This window comes from Accipiter gentilis, chromosome 18, assembly GCF_929443795.1.
Source record: "Accipiter gentilis chromosome 18, bAccGen1.1, whole genome shotgun sequence".
Taxonomy (NCBI): Eukaryota; Metazoa; Chordata; class Aves; order Accipitriformes; family Accipitridae; genus Astur; species Astur gentilis.
The window spans coordinates 1,631,081-1,648,939 of record NC_064897.1 but is presented as its reverse complement, the minus strand read 5'-3'; the positions used below and the strand labels follow the sequence as shown (position 1 = coordinate 1,648,939).

At 44.0% G+C, this 17,859-nt stretch overlaps 1 protein-coding gene across 8 annotated transcripts in view; it reads left to right on the top strand.

The window, feature by feature from the left end:
* SHISAL1 (shisa like 1) overlaps positions 1 to 17,859 on the top strand; it is a 197,126-nt gene that overhangs the window by 107,470 nt on the left and 71,797 nt on the right. The window contains exon 1 of one of the 8 annotated variants that reach the window (XM_049821421.1): positions 4,249 to 4,337. The exons of 6 other annotated variants lie outside the window; for them this stretch is intronic. The gene's annotated coding sequence lies outside the window, so the exon portion shown is untranslated. Of the gene's footprint in view, positions 1 to 4,248; positions 4,338 to 4,710; positions 4,841 to 17,859 lie in introns of those variants that run through there. One more of the 8 variants, XM_049821422.1, reaches the window with a different exon arrangement.

The window sequence follows — 17,859 nt, the reverse complement described above, 5'->3', positions numbered from 1 at the left end:
AAAGTCATGTCTACAGAAGTATATGCCAGTGTTCTTGGTTCTCATCCACTTTTTAAATATCAGTTTCTTCTTGCAAAGGAAGCCTACATGTGTATATATACACGCACACATATACAGCCGGGACAGCAACAGTAAGGCCTGTCCCTGAGTCATTTCCTTGACATTTAGTTCTGAAAACCATCTTTGGCCACATTTCAGGACCATGTGGTAGCCAGGGCCATGTCCAAACCACCTGAGTTTGGACTTCCCTGTTTGCAGTCAGCACTTGGATTGTTAATTCACTACAGATGTCGACACTTCTCATCTGGAAGGATCTAATGCCTTGGGTGTACCTTGTTAGCATGCAAGTCCCTTGCAGAAAAAAACCCCATGCAAATTCCCCCGAGATGGTATTTAAAGATGAGTTATGAAAGATGACTGAAACAATACTTGAAAACACTCTCTTTTCCAAATACTGTGTGGAAACAGTGTGCATTTCATACCGTAGTAGTCCAATGAAAACTATTTAAAATACTAAGAAAGGTGAATTAGCCATTTCAAAAATGAATCTGATGCTGACATGTGCTCTACTTCTGTACTCATAATGCATTATTAAGATTTCCTGACATGGCCTAGGAAAAAAGCTGTGTGTATGTTAACAGTTACACAGAGGGTGAAAGCGTGTGGAATTCCAGGGATGGAACAATACAGCCTTGTTGGCTTTGGCAAAGTACAATCTTTAGTGATGAAAACCTGAGAAATTTGGGGTCAGTCCCACAAAGGCTTACACATATGCTTATCTTTATGCATAACTCATGCGTGCAAATCGTTACAGCATTTGGCCTCTGACACGGCTGCTTCAGCACAGAGTTCTGTACTGTAAAACCTAGGGTGTGATCTTGTCCTTACTGAAGTCAGTGGGACTTTCCGTGTGAGCAAAGTTATTTGTGTGAGCCAGCGGAGCTGGCCCGTAAGTGGCTAAAATAGTAAATTAGCTACTCAGATGTTGTGAACCTTAAAGTAGTGTTTTCCTCTAACTTCAGAGGGAAAAAAGGAATCTTTGAATAGTGGCTCTGTGCTATTTTTCATGATTATATTATTTACTGTGGTATCATCCCAAGGCCCAAATGACGTTCCCATTCAAGGCTTCTTTAATACCACAATTACGCAAGCAATCACTGCTTGGATTCTTACCATCTTTTGTGTTTTTACAGAGAGCTTTAAATTTGAAACCTCGAAGTAGTATAGGCTTAATCAGGAACACTGCCATACTTGGCAAACCTGGTCCTAATACCAGTTCCAGCACTGGTTTAGGCAGGAGTGACAGATAAATCTCTCAGTTGTCTTCTATTCATTGTAACTCTCCATACCAAGATATGTATTGAAGTTTACACCGTGATAGACTCATGACTTTAAACAACTTTTATTATATGAGAGAAGAGTGCTAGAGCAGGAGGACTTGTAGCTATTTAAAAAAAAAGGGGGGGTGGGGTGGGGAGTGTCTACTAACTACCTGAAATACAAGATTGGTTCTATTTTACATTTACTGCAAAAGAGCCATACAACATCACACAGATGATGATGAGGCTTTTGGGACAGAAGCATTTGGTTGCTGCATCTGGCATTAGCATGGGATGGCAGAATCACTGATCAGGATTTAATTTTCATTTCTCGTCCTAATTTGCATTTCCTATTACTGTTTGTTGCATTTCAGCCCTGTGGGTTTGGGATCTGACCAAAAGCCAACTGAAAGCTCAAACCAGCTTTCCAGCAAAAACCAGTAAAAGTCCAGCATTTCTTTCTCGCCTCCAAAAAGAGTCGAACAAAAATAAACACCCTCCCTCCTGCTCTTTCCCCTCACACATATACCCACTTGAAAACGTCTGCTCCTCACGAAATAGGCATGAGTAATACAGAATCATCTGTGGTTTATTTAAAGGAGGCTCCGGCCACAGCTTTTCCTTTGGTCACTCACAACAATGAAATGGATGAGGGTGAGAGTGTGCCACTCTAAGAGAAACAGAAGCCCCGGAAAAAAGGAGTGGCTGAAGCCCGAGTACCTCACAAGAATGGCTTTGACTCTTTGTGTCCATGTGGAAAGAGCTTCCTTGATACCATCTGCTGAAAAAGAAAAAAAAAAAAGGAAAAATGGGGAATAGAACAGCTTATTGCCCTTGTCCTTTTGGGGGTTGGTGAAATGGAGGAATCAGCAATACTACAGAATTGTAAGAAAAAACCAAACAGATGAACTAGTGGTCCACCATTCCTGTGCTCTGTAATTATTTTGTGAAAAAAAAACAACTGCAGTGCACCTAGTCATAAGGAGTTTTATTTGGTGCCTGTAACAGAATTAGTCCCAATGGGACAATGTAGCCTAGTTTTACATGGCTGTGTAATGAGACATCCTGCTATGAGAAATTGGCACAAGCTGACAGGGGACCTTGATTTCCGTTTGAAATGGTTCAACTTACAGTTTTTAAACAACCGACTAAATTTGCTAATGTGAAGAAAGTCATAGTTTATATTCTTGCCTAATTTGAGAAGTACACCTGCGATTGCTCCTTTCCGTGTGCAACACCTGTGCAGAAAGTGCACTTCACCTGCTTGAATATTCAAAACGTAGCTTCACGCAAGACTGTAAATTAAAACATGTCAGGGGGAGAGACCAGGGTTAAGAAATGATGCTTTACTTCCTCCAGATCATAATTACAGGGAGGCACTTCAGAACATCCAGTTTATGTTATCGAGCGGCCTAATTTAAACGTAGTTCCATCCCCAAACAGTAAATAATGTACGTGGTGGGCATGAGTCATCGCTCTTACAACAGCGCCTGTGGAGCTCCCTGCTTTGTGCAATTTACGCATTAAAATGTAAATGAAGAATAGTTTTTATCATAATTTGAATTCATACGGGAGCGATCATTTATAGACATCGGCCGAGAGCAGTCTCCTCTCAGGTCACGACCACGTCTACGGAGCTGTGGTGCGAGAGGAGGGAAGGAGAGGAGAGGAAGCTTTAGCCATTTTTAGATGAGTGAGCCCATAAATCGGCGTGCATCGTCCTCTCGCGCAGTTGCTTCAGTCTTTGTCCTAGAGGGGCAGGTTCTGCTGTCGTCGCAGCAGCAGCAAGGGCACACCGCGCGCGCGGATGCACTTTTGAACGGCCCCAGGAGGCCTCACGCTGCGGTGCCCATCCGTGCACGTGTGTGTCTGCCGGAGGCACGCTGCCAAAAAAACGGGCTTCGACCGCTCCAAAATGCGCCCTTACGCCAGCGCCTCAGCCGGCCCGCGTCTCGCCTTGGTTGGTTTTAGTGAGACACGGGGAACCCCGTCTCACCTCGGCTGGTTTTGGTGAGACGCGGGAGGACCCCGTCTTGCCTTGGCCAGTTTATAGCGAGATGTGGGGGACCCCATCTCGCCTCGGCCGGTTTATAGCAAGACTTGGGGGAACCCTGTCTCGCCTCGGCTGGTTTTGGTGAGACGCGGGGGACCCCGTCTCGCCTCGGCTGGTTTTGGCGTAGACGCGGGGGGACCCCGTCTCGCCTCGGCTGGTTTTGGCGTAGACGCGGGGGGACCCCGTCTCGCCTCGGCTGGTTTTGGCGTAGACGCGGGGGGACCCCGTCTCGCCTCGGCTGGTTTTAGCGAGCCGCGGGACTGGGAGCCCTCAGGCTGCTCCTAAGCAGAGGGCTGGGGCTGGCCAGCAGCGGTCCCAGGCAGGGCTTTGCTCCAGGCTGCTCCTGGGCGATGCGGTGCCAAGCGCCTTCGCCCGTCCCCGTCGCTCCCTTCGCGCTTCGCCGCGGCGCGCCCCAGCGCCCACGGGGCTGCCTCGCCGCGTCCCGGGCGAAACAAACCACGCGCGGCCTTGGCCACGGCGGGCGAAGGGACGCGCAGGTGCGGAGCGGGGGCGCCCGGCGACTCCCTCCCGAGGCATTTTCTCGAGGAATCCGAAGCGGACGGACGGACCGACCGACTTTTTTTTTTTTTTTTTTTTTTAGTGCTGGGGCTCTGCGGGGCGGGCGAGCCGCAACCGGAGGGACGCGGCGCCCGGGCTTTGATCCCTCCGATTAAACCCTCCCCGGAGAGGATTGCTTCTTAACAGGCTGCCGGCCGCTCCCAGAGTAATTGAAAACCCCCGAACCGCTATTACTAACGTAATGCTCTGAAAATTGAATGCGCGCTTAATCCCCGGCGCGCTCCTCCCGGGCGGGGAGCGGAGCGGCGCAGGAGGAGGAGGAGGAGGAGGAGGAGGAGGAGGAAGGCATGGAGCCCGCACCCGCTAGGTTTCACCTCCCCCGGTGATGCCGCGGCGGCCGCCAGCCCTGCCTCTACCCCCGGAGGACGGCGCCGGGCTTTCCTGAGGTGAGTGCCCACCTCTGGGCGGCTCTGCCCGTCCCCGAGCCGCGGGGGTCCCCGGCCGAGCCGTCCCCCTCCCGGGGTGGGGTGGGGGGGTGTCCGGGCAAGTTTCCGTGCGGGACAGCGGGGAGAGAGGCGGCTCCTGCGCCTCCTCCGTTGTAGAGGGGACGCGAGTGGGAGTAGGGAGGCACCTGGAGAACCGGCCCCAGGTGGAGGGAGAGCAGCTGGTGGGAGTGGAGGCGGGGGGAGGAAAGGAGAAGGTGGAGAAGCAGGCGGGGAGAGGAGAGGAGAGGAGGGGACGGGGGAGCCGCAGAGCGGGGCGATTCGGAAGGAGGAGGAGGAGGAGGAGGCGGCGGCGGCGGCGGCTGCTGCTGAGCACCGGCGCCTCGAGGGTCCGCCGGGTCGTGGAGCGAAGCCCCGGCCCCGCCTCGGCGGCGAGTTCTCCGCCAGGGCTCCGGCGTGCAACTGTTGGGAAAAGTGGCTGTGCCCCGACAGCGACTTAGCGCAAGGTGAGGGCTTGATTCCTACGGGGCTTGGGGCCGGGGGGGCGGGGGGGAAGGTCGCGGATCGCCCTTCTCCCTTCGCTCCCTCAGCCGAGAGACCTGCCCTCCGCCGTGCCCCGCTTGCCGGCAGCGCTGCGGCGGCCTCGCCGGCCGGGAGCAGGGCAGCGGCGCTGGCCCGGCCCGGCCCGGTCCGGTCCGCGGTTGGGCTTGAGCCGCCCGCCGCCGCCTCCTTTCCCCAGCGCAGCGCGGCGGCCGCCGCCGCCGTTCGGGAAAGTTTGTGCGGCCGGCGGTGCGGGGGGAGCCGGGGCCGTGCGGCAGCAGCGCGGCTGGGGCGGCCGGTGGGAGGGCGAGAGCCGCGGGGCGGCCGTCGTGTTTGCTCGCCCGCGATCTGGGCTGCTGGCAGGGGTTTATGATGTGCGCGTTCGGGGTTTGAGTCAATATTTATTTACAGGGCTCAGGTATTAATCACTCGTGGCTTGGAAAAGCTCGTTAGCGGTGACTTGTTTCCATGACAACCGGACCCCTCCGAGTCTTCGGGGTTATCTGTTTGCCCGATTTCATTTTCTTTTTTTTTTTTTTTTTTTCCTTTTCATGAAGCGTATTGGTACTGGTATCGTGTTTTGTCACCGAGGAGAAAATCGAGCAAATAAAACCTGCGTGATCCTGTGGCCCCTGTTCCGTGTTCCTCTAACGCTCGTTTATTCCCTCGGCCTTAATTAATGATACATGGATGGGACTAAGCAAGTGTGTGAGTTATACGAGGTTTCTTGGTACTTGCTTTGCTGCCTTACCTCCCTTAGCTATAAAGCTGAGACTAAGACGTGGTTTGACTTGTCTCTTGTTCGAAGTACTCCTTGGACTTGGTAGTGCCGAGAAGCGTGATGTTTGTTATCTTTTTGTTCCTGTCTCATTTAGTAGCACAGAACCCTTTGAGAGGCGTTGTATTGCAGTTTCTGTAGTTTTATTGTGACAGCGGAGCTGGGAATCTGTAGTGACTTATTGTGTAACTTTGTCACCTTCTTGTGGTGTGACCTTGGCGGGTCTCTCAAGTTCTTTATCTCCCACCCTGTCTCAACAAAGGGAAATGTTGCCCGCTTGTACCTGTGAAGTGCCCTGAGCTAATCAAGCAAGACCCTTCTTCTAAGATGGAGTACTGTTAAAACTGAATATATTGTTTTCTGTTATGAGGAGTAAACATATCTTATACATCCCTTTTCCCTAATAATACAGGTGAAAATTCCCCTTTTTAACTTCAGTCTTTATTTAACATAGCACAGTCCTGTTAGCTCTTCAAATGATGTGTACTGCTATCATCCAGCTGAAATCGGTGATTCGAATCCCATTTATGCTAACTACCAGTCACTGCTTTCCTGCCTTAACTTCAGCAGAGGCAGGTAAAAAGGAGAGTCTTTAGCATCCTTAAATCTGTAGGGATATCTACTGTGAGAAAGAGTATGCATCCAGCGAGATAATACAATGGTAAAGCAAGAAAAGACTGTAAAATCGAATGACAAGTCTTGAGATCGCTTGCCTTAACATTGCAACCTGAGAGGGACTCAAATGCTTTTTTTGAGAAAGAGAGTGAGCAAGCACGCACTTTTAACTATATGTCAAGTTAAACATCTGAAACTGTTCCAGCAATTTTCATCGTTTTCCAAGAAACATCTTAGTGTGTAGTGTTCTGTTGAGAAGAATTGGGAGTGTGGAAGAAATGTTTTAGAATATACAGTTCTAAACCAAAGTGCTGCCTGAGAGATGTTCATGTATGACCATTTTAGGTGACAGAAGTAGTAAGTTATAATGGTAGGGGAACTTCATTAAGAAGCGTACATTTTTCTTCATTCTCCAAATGCTCTTTTTAAGTGAATAAACTATTATAAAATAACTGTCTCATACTGTGAGAGAGTCTATCTCAGTTCTGCAAAGTGCTAAAATACATGCCTTATTCCAAATGCATTAGTGTTCTCTGCTATCAGTAGGCAAATCACGCTTCAAGCTTTTACTTAAATATTCTAAAGAATCAAGGCCTGTGACCTTGGCTTTTGTATTCTGTTTTTTTAGCAGCTTAGTAGCGAGACATCTGTCTGAAAACATTTCCTGGGAATTGAGGACCGCCTAACCATTACCAGCCCTTAGTTACCAGTGAAGTTACCAGTGAAGTAATTTTATGACAGTTCCATGAAGAGAAAGAAAGAAAAAGAAATGACATCTTAGCGTCTCATCTCCTTTGGATGTCATTGACTTAAATTTCCATACTGAACTATTAAATTTTTCCTACTTAGTGCTACACAGTCAGTACAGGTAGAGAGAAGATGATCTAGGTTTTACTCAGTGCTTTACATCCTCTGCACAGCTCAGTCTTTTTACTAGTGGTGATAATATGAACAACAGATAACTCCAGTTCAATTCTCAGACCCTAGCTGCCACGAGAGGAAAAAAAATTTCTTCATTTTATTTTTTAAGACTGATAACAGGGCAGCAAAAAAGATAATTCATAAGAAGCCTGTATTATAGTTATTTTTCAGAACAATAATCACTTAAGATTGTAAGAAGACATCTGAGTATATGAGCTGTCACTGATAAAGGTGTTCTCTGTGAGGGAGTGGAAAAAAAGTACATAGACATGAAGGCTTAATCTATAGGTATGGATGATGATATTGGTTTATATTGTATTTTACTCAGTATTATACCAAAATAACTTGGATATAATGTGCACCAGTTTTCATAAACAAAAAATGCTTCTAACAGAGTTCATATTCAAGCTACATATTACTCAAGCTGCATATTGCTTAAACTTTGCTGGCATGTGGAAATAAACTTAATATTGTTTGTTTCTCTGGTGTTGGAAGTCCCTCCACTGGTTTGGTAAATAAGATACTGGACCAGTATTTAGTGGGGGTGGTTGGGCTCCTTCCTCTGTGACTGATCGACTCTGGACGGGTCACTTTAGCCCTCCGTTTCATCTTTCCCCTAGTCATCCCCCCCCCTAGTTATCACTCAGTCTTGCTAATTTGGACCGTAGGATCTTCAGTGTAGAGTCTTGTTATGTGCATATATTGTGCCCAGGCTGATCTCTGTTGGAGCAGCAAAATGTTACTGCAGTACAGTAACAAGAAACGATAGCCAGCGTTTTTCCTGTATCGGTCACCGGGGTCTTTGCATGATCACTCATTACTGTCTGAGAGGCAGTAAGATTGTTGCGGATCAATGTGAAGATGTAATGGAGGAATTGCTTCTAGTTAGTTCCTTAAAATTCTTTTTGCTAAATATATTTGAAGAAAACAGCTTTCAGAGAAAAAGTTCACAGCTCTTACCCTCTGAGGACTAGAGAGTAAATAATGGCTCATTCCTGCTTTTCCTGAATACCTATGTTTGCCGTCAGGTTGAATGTACTACTTTTCTGGATGTAAAAATAAGGCCATCATGAATTTAAAATATGCATATTACCGGCAAGGGGCTCATCAAGGGCAGAAGCCAGCACTAAAGATCCAGAGTGGAATCTTGAGATTTTTTTTTTTTTTTCTTTTTACCTTTTCCAGTGTGTTTTAGGAGGGAGAAAGGCAGATGAGTTTCCAAGTGCGCTTTTTGAGCTTATAAAACACACGGCTTCATTTGACAGGAGTGAGTAATGATGTTAGGAAGGTATGAGAGCTGTTTCTCTATTATTCCAGTTGGGAGCTTAATTATGTTCCTCATAAACTACTATAAAATGTTTATACTTCAAAATATGATGTACTTGGTTCGGGTATGGGTTTTTGTTTGGTCTTACTTTTCAAAATCGCTATGCTAATTGATACTGATGCTTTCTGATAAACTAGGCCTTCAGATTGATTCAGATTGTAAACCTTTCCTATGAAAGGTTTACAGATGAAAAACTGATTTTTAAAATTATCTCTTTTCTGTTATATGTAGTAGATTTACTTTTGTCTTTCATCAGAACTTAGCTGGCAAAATTAAGATAAAACAAAGAATGTATTTTCTCATACCAGTGGAAGGTAAAGTAAAACTCTTCTGTTTTGGTCATCTTAAAGATGAGACTTCTTAAATACGAAGATGTAGAAAAGCTCCTTTCCAACCTTTCATTTACTTGCCGTATTTTTAATGAACTGTGTACAATGATTTCAAAATTACTCAGGCTTTTAAGGCCCAAGTTTGAAACAACCCAAAGAAATCTGTTTTTTAAAAAAAGTTTTCTGGAGGGAAACCTCTCCCAGGTCTCTAAAATGCCTAATGTTGCACGGCTGCAAGTTCACATGCACAAACTCTCCAGTCACTTGGGAAATTTAGGACCTGGGCGTGTTTTCTACTTACAAAATAGGTAAGAAAAGAGACATCAGCTCAAACTATTTCCAAATTCAAGTTACTTCCAAATCTTTTTATTGCTCAAACCAATAATGGAGTTCAGTAGTTGTATAGCTCTGCCAGGGGTCAATCTGTACGTCACTGCGGTAGAGACTGTAGGAGAATCTGGAGAGCAAAGTAAATCTTCCTCCTGACAGAGTCCCACTGAATACCGTGTGGCCTCTCGCATGAAAGAATAGAATGCAGGAAGGATTTTATAAGGATTTAAAAATTCAGGAAGAAATATGGCACTCAGTGAAGACAGGCATTACAAAAGAGTTATCCAGATGCTGGTGAATTGGGTAGTAATAGTTAGTGGTGTTAATAGTCAACAGAAGTCCAGTAAGAGCAGAAGCCAAATCGCAGATGAGAGTACATCAAATCTGAGAGCGAGCAAACCAGACTGCCTTGCTGCTTCAGAAACACCAAACAAAAGCATTAGTTTCAAAGGCCGTGAAGACAAAAGACAGAGCTGTTTGCTGGCCTCGATAGATTCTGCAGTATGAAGTCTTCGTTATCTCTGTGCCTTTGCCTCGATTGTAAAGAGTTCATCCGCTGGTGATGGGAAATACCAGTGGTGAGATTCTGATTCAAAGAAGCTGACTAGCGTCTAGAGATAGAGGCAAAAAACACGTGGCAAAAGGTTTGTCTTTGCCATATCGTATCTTTGCTCAGGCATCTAGATAATATCCAGTAGACTTCAGAAGCCTCTGCTCTTGGGAGAATCCTTGAAAATCTAAGAACTGCATAGTGCAGCCTTTGGAACAGTTCAGATTTGAAGCACAGGAAGAAAAAAATATTTTTTTTTTCTTTCTGATAACTGGAAAAATGTAGGCAAGTTTATCTGCTAGCAGTTCGTAGGACAGAGGATAGATTTCTGCTTTGCTTGGTACCCCTGATGCGCATATACTGCTTGCCAAAATGTAAAGAAGGAACATCCCACCCCCAAGAAATCAATACACAGCAGGAAAAACAGAGAGCACGTTCCCCACTTACAGCTCAGAACCCTCTGTCAATATTTAATTCCTACAGAGAGGAGCCACTGAGTACTTAAGTGAGTTCAGGTGGCATCTCAGCCGTTAGATGCTGCTTCTGAACCGCCTTTTATCTTCAGCTGGCGTAATATAGCATTGCTTTTATGGTAGGACTGGTGTGTCTAGGCTGTTGTACTTGCCCGAGATAGGCTCGGAGCACAGCAGTTGCCAGGACTGCCTGGCTGGCTGTGCGGGGTGGAAGCCAAGGTTGCAGATTTGTGATGTGCTCTGGGGATAAGCCAGGGAGAGACCTCGGCTCTGCATGTGCAGCAGCCCCAGCAGCAGCCTGCCTGCTTCTTTTGAGTCTCTTGGTTTGTAGGTTGACCTTTTCACACTAGTGAAGCTTAGCAGGCGCACCCAAGTTTGTCACTTTATGCGAGGATGCGTGATGTTGCAGCAGGAGAGTCTGTTCCTGCTGTATTTGGAGTCAAGGGCAGAATTCTCACCGATTTCCATAGGAACGAGATGTGTTCCTAAACATACTTCAGTAGCTAGAAAGAAACTTCCTAATAAAGAACCAGACTGTAACATTACACAAAACATCAAGCATTGTTCTAGGCTTCAAAGCTCCTAACAGTAACATGCTTGCAGACCAAGCTCTGCAAACAACAAATCTGGGGGCATTCCTGGCAGGACTGTGGAGGATTACTAGCTCCCATTCTGCCTGGAGAAACAATTGAGTCGTGATCATGTTACTGATAAAATCCTCTTTATTCTAAGGGACACTATTCAGGCCCCTTAGATTATATCAGGAATGGAATTCTAGAAGCAGTGAAGTGTCACGTAATAGCTGTTACAGGAAGGATTTGCTATGTCAAGCAGAAAAGGCAGTGGGATTTCAGTTTACCTGAAGAAGCAAAAGGCCCTTTCTTTCCCACATAGATGTGAAGGCTGTTGGAAGTTACTGAGGCAAACTTTGGACTGCAATTCTGCTGCTTTGACTTGTTATGCTTTAGTCAGACCAGTTCCTAACTAAAACTTTTTCTTCCCCCCTCCCTTCCTTTAGGTATTAATTTTTATTCCCTCCTTCTGCCCCTCATATTACCCGTACTGACATTCCTGTGTTTCACTTAAGAGGAACTTTTTCGGTTACAGGCATTTTCTTTAAGAGGGGTTGAAATGTAGTACCTACAGCCTGTTGGAGGTAGGGTGTTCCAAAACATAGCTCGTAGATATCTGCAGTTCCTTGCTTGCTTTCCAGAATCCCTGTATTCCATTAATTGTGCCACTAGAAAGCCACTGTTCTGTCCAAATAAAGCTGCCAAGGTGCGAGAAAGTAGCGGGAAGTTAATCGCTTGAGTCATATAGATTGTACATTTGCCATTTGTGTTGCATTCCCAAACATGAGAGCTCCAGGGCTGCTTTTTCACCCAGTTTTCAGCTTGTAGTCAGAAAACCATTTTCTCCGATTACCAGGTGAAGCATGGTTATCTCTCATTGTGGACTGGTTTGGTTTTGTGGTGAACATTTGGGAGATTCCATTTTTTTTCCCCTGTAGTGTCCTAACAGCATCAGCATCCATTAAATTCTTCTTCACCTATTCCCCTGCCCAACAATTCTTATGCTTTGGGGGACATCCCCCCCCCCCCCCCCCCCCCCCCCAGCTTTGTCTTGTAAAGCATGTGGCTGACATGCTTTCCCATTATGTCACTTCCCAGGTAATATTTTAACATTCAAAAACATAGGCAAAATTCTACAGAGGTAAACTTTTCCAAGGAAATTGTGTCCGCTTCAGACACTTTATTTTGAATGGCACATATGAATGTTCAATATGCATTAAAATCCAGAGAACTGGCTTTGTCTTACGCAGTTAAGTTTGGCTTCTTTGTCCTGTCTTCTTTTTTCAGTATAGCCATGGCATGTCATTGGGACAGAAAGCTGCCAAGATAATAGACTAAACTTTTTGTTTTGCCAAGATAATAGACTAAACTTTCGATTCTGAAGATACAAAATATCCCAAAATGCAAAACTTGAATACAAAGCTGCTTGACTGATTTACCTGAAAGCTGTAAAAGACAACAGAAGACTACAGGCAGAAACGGTGTCAGCCCAAACATTTATAGTCATGAAGAACTTAACACTATCCAAAATGGGGGAAATGTCGAGCATGTGTGAATGGAAACTGAACATCTTCACAGGATGGTCTTCATTGCTATTTTGGGGGGGGGGGATAAAATTAAAACTTTCATTCTTCTAAATATTATATTGTCAGTTACACTAGCAGTTAAATTCCCCTTATAGATATGCTGTGCAGGAGCCCTGACCTGAATAAAATGCTGGTGGCATATCTGGCTTCTTGGGAGAGTTGCTCACTGACAGATTGGGCTAGAACTGAAAAGTCATGAGAGAAGTCAGTGAGTGGCTGTTCTCAATATTGAAACCATTCTTATGAAGCAAGTTCAATATAATCATGCTTGTTATCTTTTTTGATTGTGTGGAGTTTTAAGAGTAATTCATTGTGATCCTGTTGTAAAGTATTGTGACATGGCAGCATTCCCTTGATTAAGATATTGCTGAATTTTCATTTTTAGAAATACTATTGGCAGGGATTTAGAAAACTGGACTCTAGCCAGAAAATAAACAATCCCTGAAGCCAACTATGCAAGGAGATTCTATACACGCAAGTTGGAGACCGTTAATTATTACTTTGTGTTGCAGCCTCTCTCGTCTGTGTTTGGGCAAATCTGTGAATTCCTACGTGCGGTAACTCAGTAGCTGCGTAACTGGGCTGCAGAGGGGTCACTAGCGCAGGGCCAGTAGCCAGCACAGTAGTTCCATAGCCCGTCCCATCCCCCTTCAAGGGCTGGTGGCAAATGGGAAGGGTCCTGTGGGCTTGGTCCTCTTCTGCTTCTGACCTTTGATTTGTGACAGTCTTGACGTTGTTCTGTTGCTAGAAGAGCAGCACGGTGTCCAAATCACTATGCGGTCAGCATCTCTGCTGCAAAGATCAGGCTGGGTCACTCTTAACTTCTTCCCATTTGTGTTCTGTTCCTTTTCACTCGGGGTGAGCTTCACTGTTCATCTCTTGACTAGTGTCAGTCAAAAGCAGCTCCCTTGAAACTGGAGGTTTTACATAAGAAACATAATTTTACATAAGAAACTAGCTCACATCATATATTGCTGATGACAATTAACTTTTTAGGAGCCTCACATCTAGAACTGTATTTATAAATTGCAAGCCCATCTTGCAACAGAGAAACAATTCATCTTTATTTCAGAGTAGAAGAGCACAGGTGAAGAGTTACTGAACAGGGCTGAAATATTTCTTTAATATGAAATAACTGTTTTCAAGACACGTATCCTACTTTTCGAAGTCCAAGGGCAAATTCCTATTTATTTGAATGGAAGCAGGGTCAAGCTCCATGTGTCTGAGGGTTGCTATTGTGAAAGCAAACCCTTGCTGAGTCCCCTCTGCAGGAATCGGGACACACTCCTGGCCAATAATCTAAATGTAACAATATGAAATTTATGAGGGAGGGAATTGGCAGTAGTAATACTTCTTTTGCCTTTCTACTCTTCATCATTAGCTTCCCACACTTTTGGGTCATTCTCAGCAGAGGCTGCTCAGTCCATTAATTGTCTTTGTTAGACAGTCTCTATCTTCTTTCTCATAGTAACATATTCATAGCAGGGAGAGTTCTATCCATCATTAGTCATTTAAGCCCTAAGGCCATAGTCCAAAGCTTGCTTCCATTTTTTTTTCTCTAGAATCTATTATACATAAGATAAATGAATATGTATCCACATGCACACATATAGGCATACATGCGTTAGCTCTCATTAAAATTAATTTGCATTATGTGTGTTCATTTTGTGCTTTTGTAATTGGTCTAATCTCTCAGTGATAATATGAGGGGTGCAACAAGGTTAATGCTTCTGGCAAATTTTGGTCCAGAGTTTGTAAATAACTCCACATAGGTTCTCCCTAAATCTTCTGAGTTTAGACTGCAGTGGAAGATTTGTAGTAGCAAGAATATGAATCTAAATGATTAAGAACTAGTAATTTGTTCTTACTAGTTCTTTTTTGTTCATTTATTACTTTACCTATTGAACATAAGTAACATCGCTCTAAACTTACTGCAGTGACAGAATGAAAAACGGAATAAACATGTTTACAAGGCTTCACAATTTTAAACATTTAAGAGATTTTTTCTTTCTTTTATTCTTCTCTGAAGTATGAAATTTAATCCAGTAGTCTTAAATCAATGGTAATTATAGTCCAACCTTAAAACATCAAGCAAGAGCTCCAACAGCACAGGTGTGCTTTGCAGAAGCGCCCTGTACTGTGCCTGTCTCACAGCAAGCCCTAGTCTTGGTCCCAGGTGCTCTTTAAGGAGAGATGAAAGAGGAGCAATATTCTCAAGGAAGTCAGCAGCTTTCTTAAGCAGATGTGTTTATATTATTGTCTGTTTGATAATTAGGCTTTAAAAGCAAGCATTGGTTTTGCAACCTTCTCCGTATTAGTTATATTACAACAAACAATTAAAAGTCCTGTATAAAATAAATAAAGTAAATGAAACTGTAGTGCTGTCACTCATCACGATCAAAGCTGAGATTTCTCTTCCTTTAGTTTCTGAACTTGCTCTTCCTTTTCTGTTCTGTCTGCCTTGTCAGTCATGTAACCCGCTTTAGGTGGGCTTAGGCAGGCACATAGTGGAGAGTAATGGAACTCTTGTCATTTGTTTTAATTACCAAAGCCAGGACTGACTGTGTTTTGCAGTATACTGGTGGCATGGGCTGGGCTATTAAAGCTTGGGTGTCCAGCAGCTGCCTACAAACTTCCAAAATTTGCCAGACTACTATCTCAAAAAATATTTACTGTGCCTTCTTCCTCTTCGTATCTAGCATAGGAAATGGTCCTAAGAACAGTGGAAGTGGTTTTGTTTCACGCAATAGTGATCAAAACCAGGAAAATCCTTTTCCTGTTTCATGAGCCTAATCCCTATTTCCTTTGCTTTTTTCTTTCCTTTTCCTTTCTGTCTGGTATGAAGTAAATATTCTGGTGTTTTAATTTCAAGCATCAAAACCAAACAAATATTTATCCCATTTAAACATGAACATCTTTTCTAATTTTTTCCAGTTCAGCTGCCGAAACAACAAAAAAATACCAGTCAGTTATATAGCCTTATTGGAGAATTTCTATCTGGCACAGAGTGGCCCCCCAAAAGAAGATGGGTTTTCCTGTGAGTTGAGGCGCTTGAGCACAGGATACCTTCAGTTTGTTTCCAGAGTTGTCATCATTGCAAGTCCTCTTTCCTGGAAGAGAAGTCCTGTCGTCTTGCACAAGAGCATTTTCTGTGACTGAAAAGCCAGAGACTCATAGAGAGTTTGAAGAGTTTAGGAAACCACCAAAAAAACCCCAAAGCATGTTTTCAGGGAGTAAGGTACCTATGTCCTTTTCTTGAAAACAAAGCTAAGACGTGGTCCTCAAGGAACTTGGTACCTTCAATTCTTAAGCTCATAGTGGCTGTGCTTGCCACGGAATCACAAACTTTTTTTATCCAGTTTCAAAAAGTGCTGTTAATATGAAATGTAAAAATAGTTTTTGATAGTTACCTTTTGGGTCTTACGGTGGCATTATCTCATGCCATTTCTATATCCATGCTGAACGCAATCCATCAATATGATGGTTGTCTTCATTTTGGGGGTTGGGGAAGGAAGGATGTCACCTAAATTAAATTGCTTAGCTATTAGTAGCAAAGCAGACACAATAAAGCAAGCCATGTGTTACACGGCTTGCTACTGCTAACAAACGTAATGATACAACAAAAACAAACTTAATGATATAACAAAGACAGAGCCTGAATTTTGAAGCACCAAGTGATAACGGATGCAACTGAAATTCATCGGGATGGCAAATTCTCCGGCCTTCCTTCCCCTGTGAAAGGGATCCAGACTTCCTAGCAAGACTAAGCAGAACTGTCAATGGCTTAAAATAAATAACCGAGCACCTAAGCAATACTGAAGTTTGTTTTATTGCAAGAGTGAAGGATGTCTGAAAATGTAATGATATGAGAAGTTAGCAGCAGATCTCCCACAGTAGAAGGATGAAATAACATCTGAAGACACGCTGCTTTAAGACAGAAGTAGTAAAGTATTACTTAAAATTTAAAAAATAAAAAATCCCTTCTGCATGGTCTGGTTTCTTAGTGGTGTGCTACATCAGTTTGTGGTTAAAACCGAGGTTCATGAGGACACAAACTCTTCATCATTTTTTACCATATAAACCGCAATGCAATAGAAAGTAAAACCCTCAAAACACAGGTGATCAGCAGGACACAAGTAAGGCATAAATACCTGTACAATATTAGATTCCTACAAAAAAAACCCCACCACCTGGGAGTATTCTCATTCCAGTCTCATTATGACAACAAAAGGGATCAGCTGCTTTCCTAGAAACAACTCAAGGACTGCGTGTGTCTGGTTTTTCTGAAGACCTTAATCTACAGAGGCCAAAAACTAAATACTGTGCAGGCTGACCACTTCACAAGAGTCTGCTGAAGCTTTTCCCTGTATACCCTGTGCAGGGTCCAGGGCCATTTTAAGTTGAATATCTAGACAGTAGTAGATGTCTATACACAATAATAACTGCACATCAGTACGGTGGCTTTGTCTTTTAGCAGGAATCCACTTTCAGGATATAAAAGTCTGTTTGAGTAGTTCTCTTGCGTGCTCTGACCCTGAGTTGTGACTTCATTATATTCTGTGGTTTTAGAGGATCCAAACCTGGGTCAGCTCTTCAGTAAGACACAGTGAAGGGGGGGGTCATAAGTATCAAACTGAAGTTTTTGTTCCTGTACCTGAACATTGGAACTTGAGGCTCTGGTAGTTCGTATGTGCCCAGAAGTAGATTTTCAGACAGCCTGGAGAATGTCTTCTAGTACCAAGAGGTTTCAGAAGACTATGATCTTTGCAGCCATCAGAAGGTGACTTTGAAGTCATGATCTGCTCTTGTAGAGTAATGCTTTGTTTGGTTTTGTATAGGCGTTCTGCAGGGATGGGGGACAGGGCAAGGAGACTGGGCTTTGGCATGGCTCTTTTGGATTGGGCAGATGACATACAAAAAGGATGTAAGAGTGGATGTTTTGGGTCAGGTTAAGCATCCGTCTAGCTTGCTGCTGTGTCTCTGATACTGGCTGGGCTAGATACCCTATCATGTAAGTACAGGGCAAACGTATTTCCCCAGGTACACCCTCTCAGCTTCTGGCCGTCTGCATCGCAGGTACTTTCTGCGGTAAAGGTCATAGTTTTGTGTTTAATAACTGTTGGTGGATGTTTTTATCCATAAAATTTGTTTAATTGTTCTTAAAATATAAGTAAGCTTTGGTCATTAAAAAAATCCAGTTAAACTGCATGCTCTGTGGAAAAAAACACCTCTTTTTGTTTGTTTTAGAACTGCTATCTGATAATACTGTAATTCTTGTATTATGAGAAGTGATGCATGATTGTTGCCTATTCAGTTTGTCAGTGCCACTTGTAGATTTTTATAGACTTTTATGAGATTCTTTCCCAGCTGAATCTTCCTAGTCTGTTTAAATGCTTGCATCCAGAAAACATTCTACACCTCTTACTACCCTTCTCATTCCCTCCTGTTCCCTTTCCAGCTCTAGAGATACATCTAAACCATAAACTAGTACCATGATGTAATGA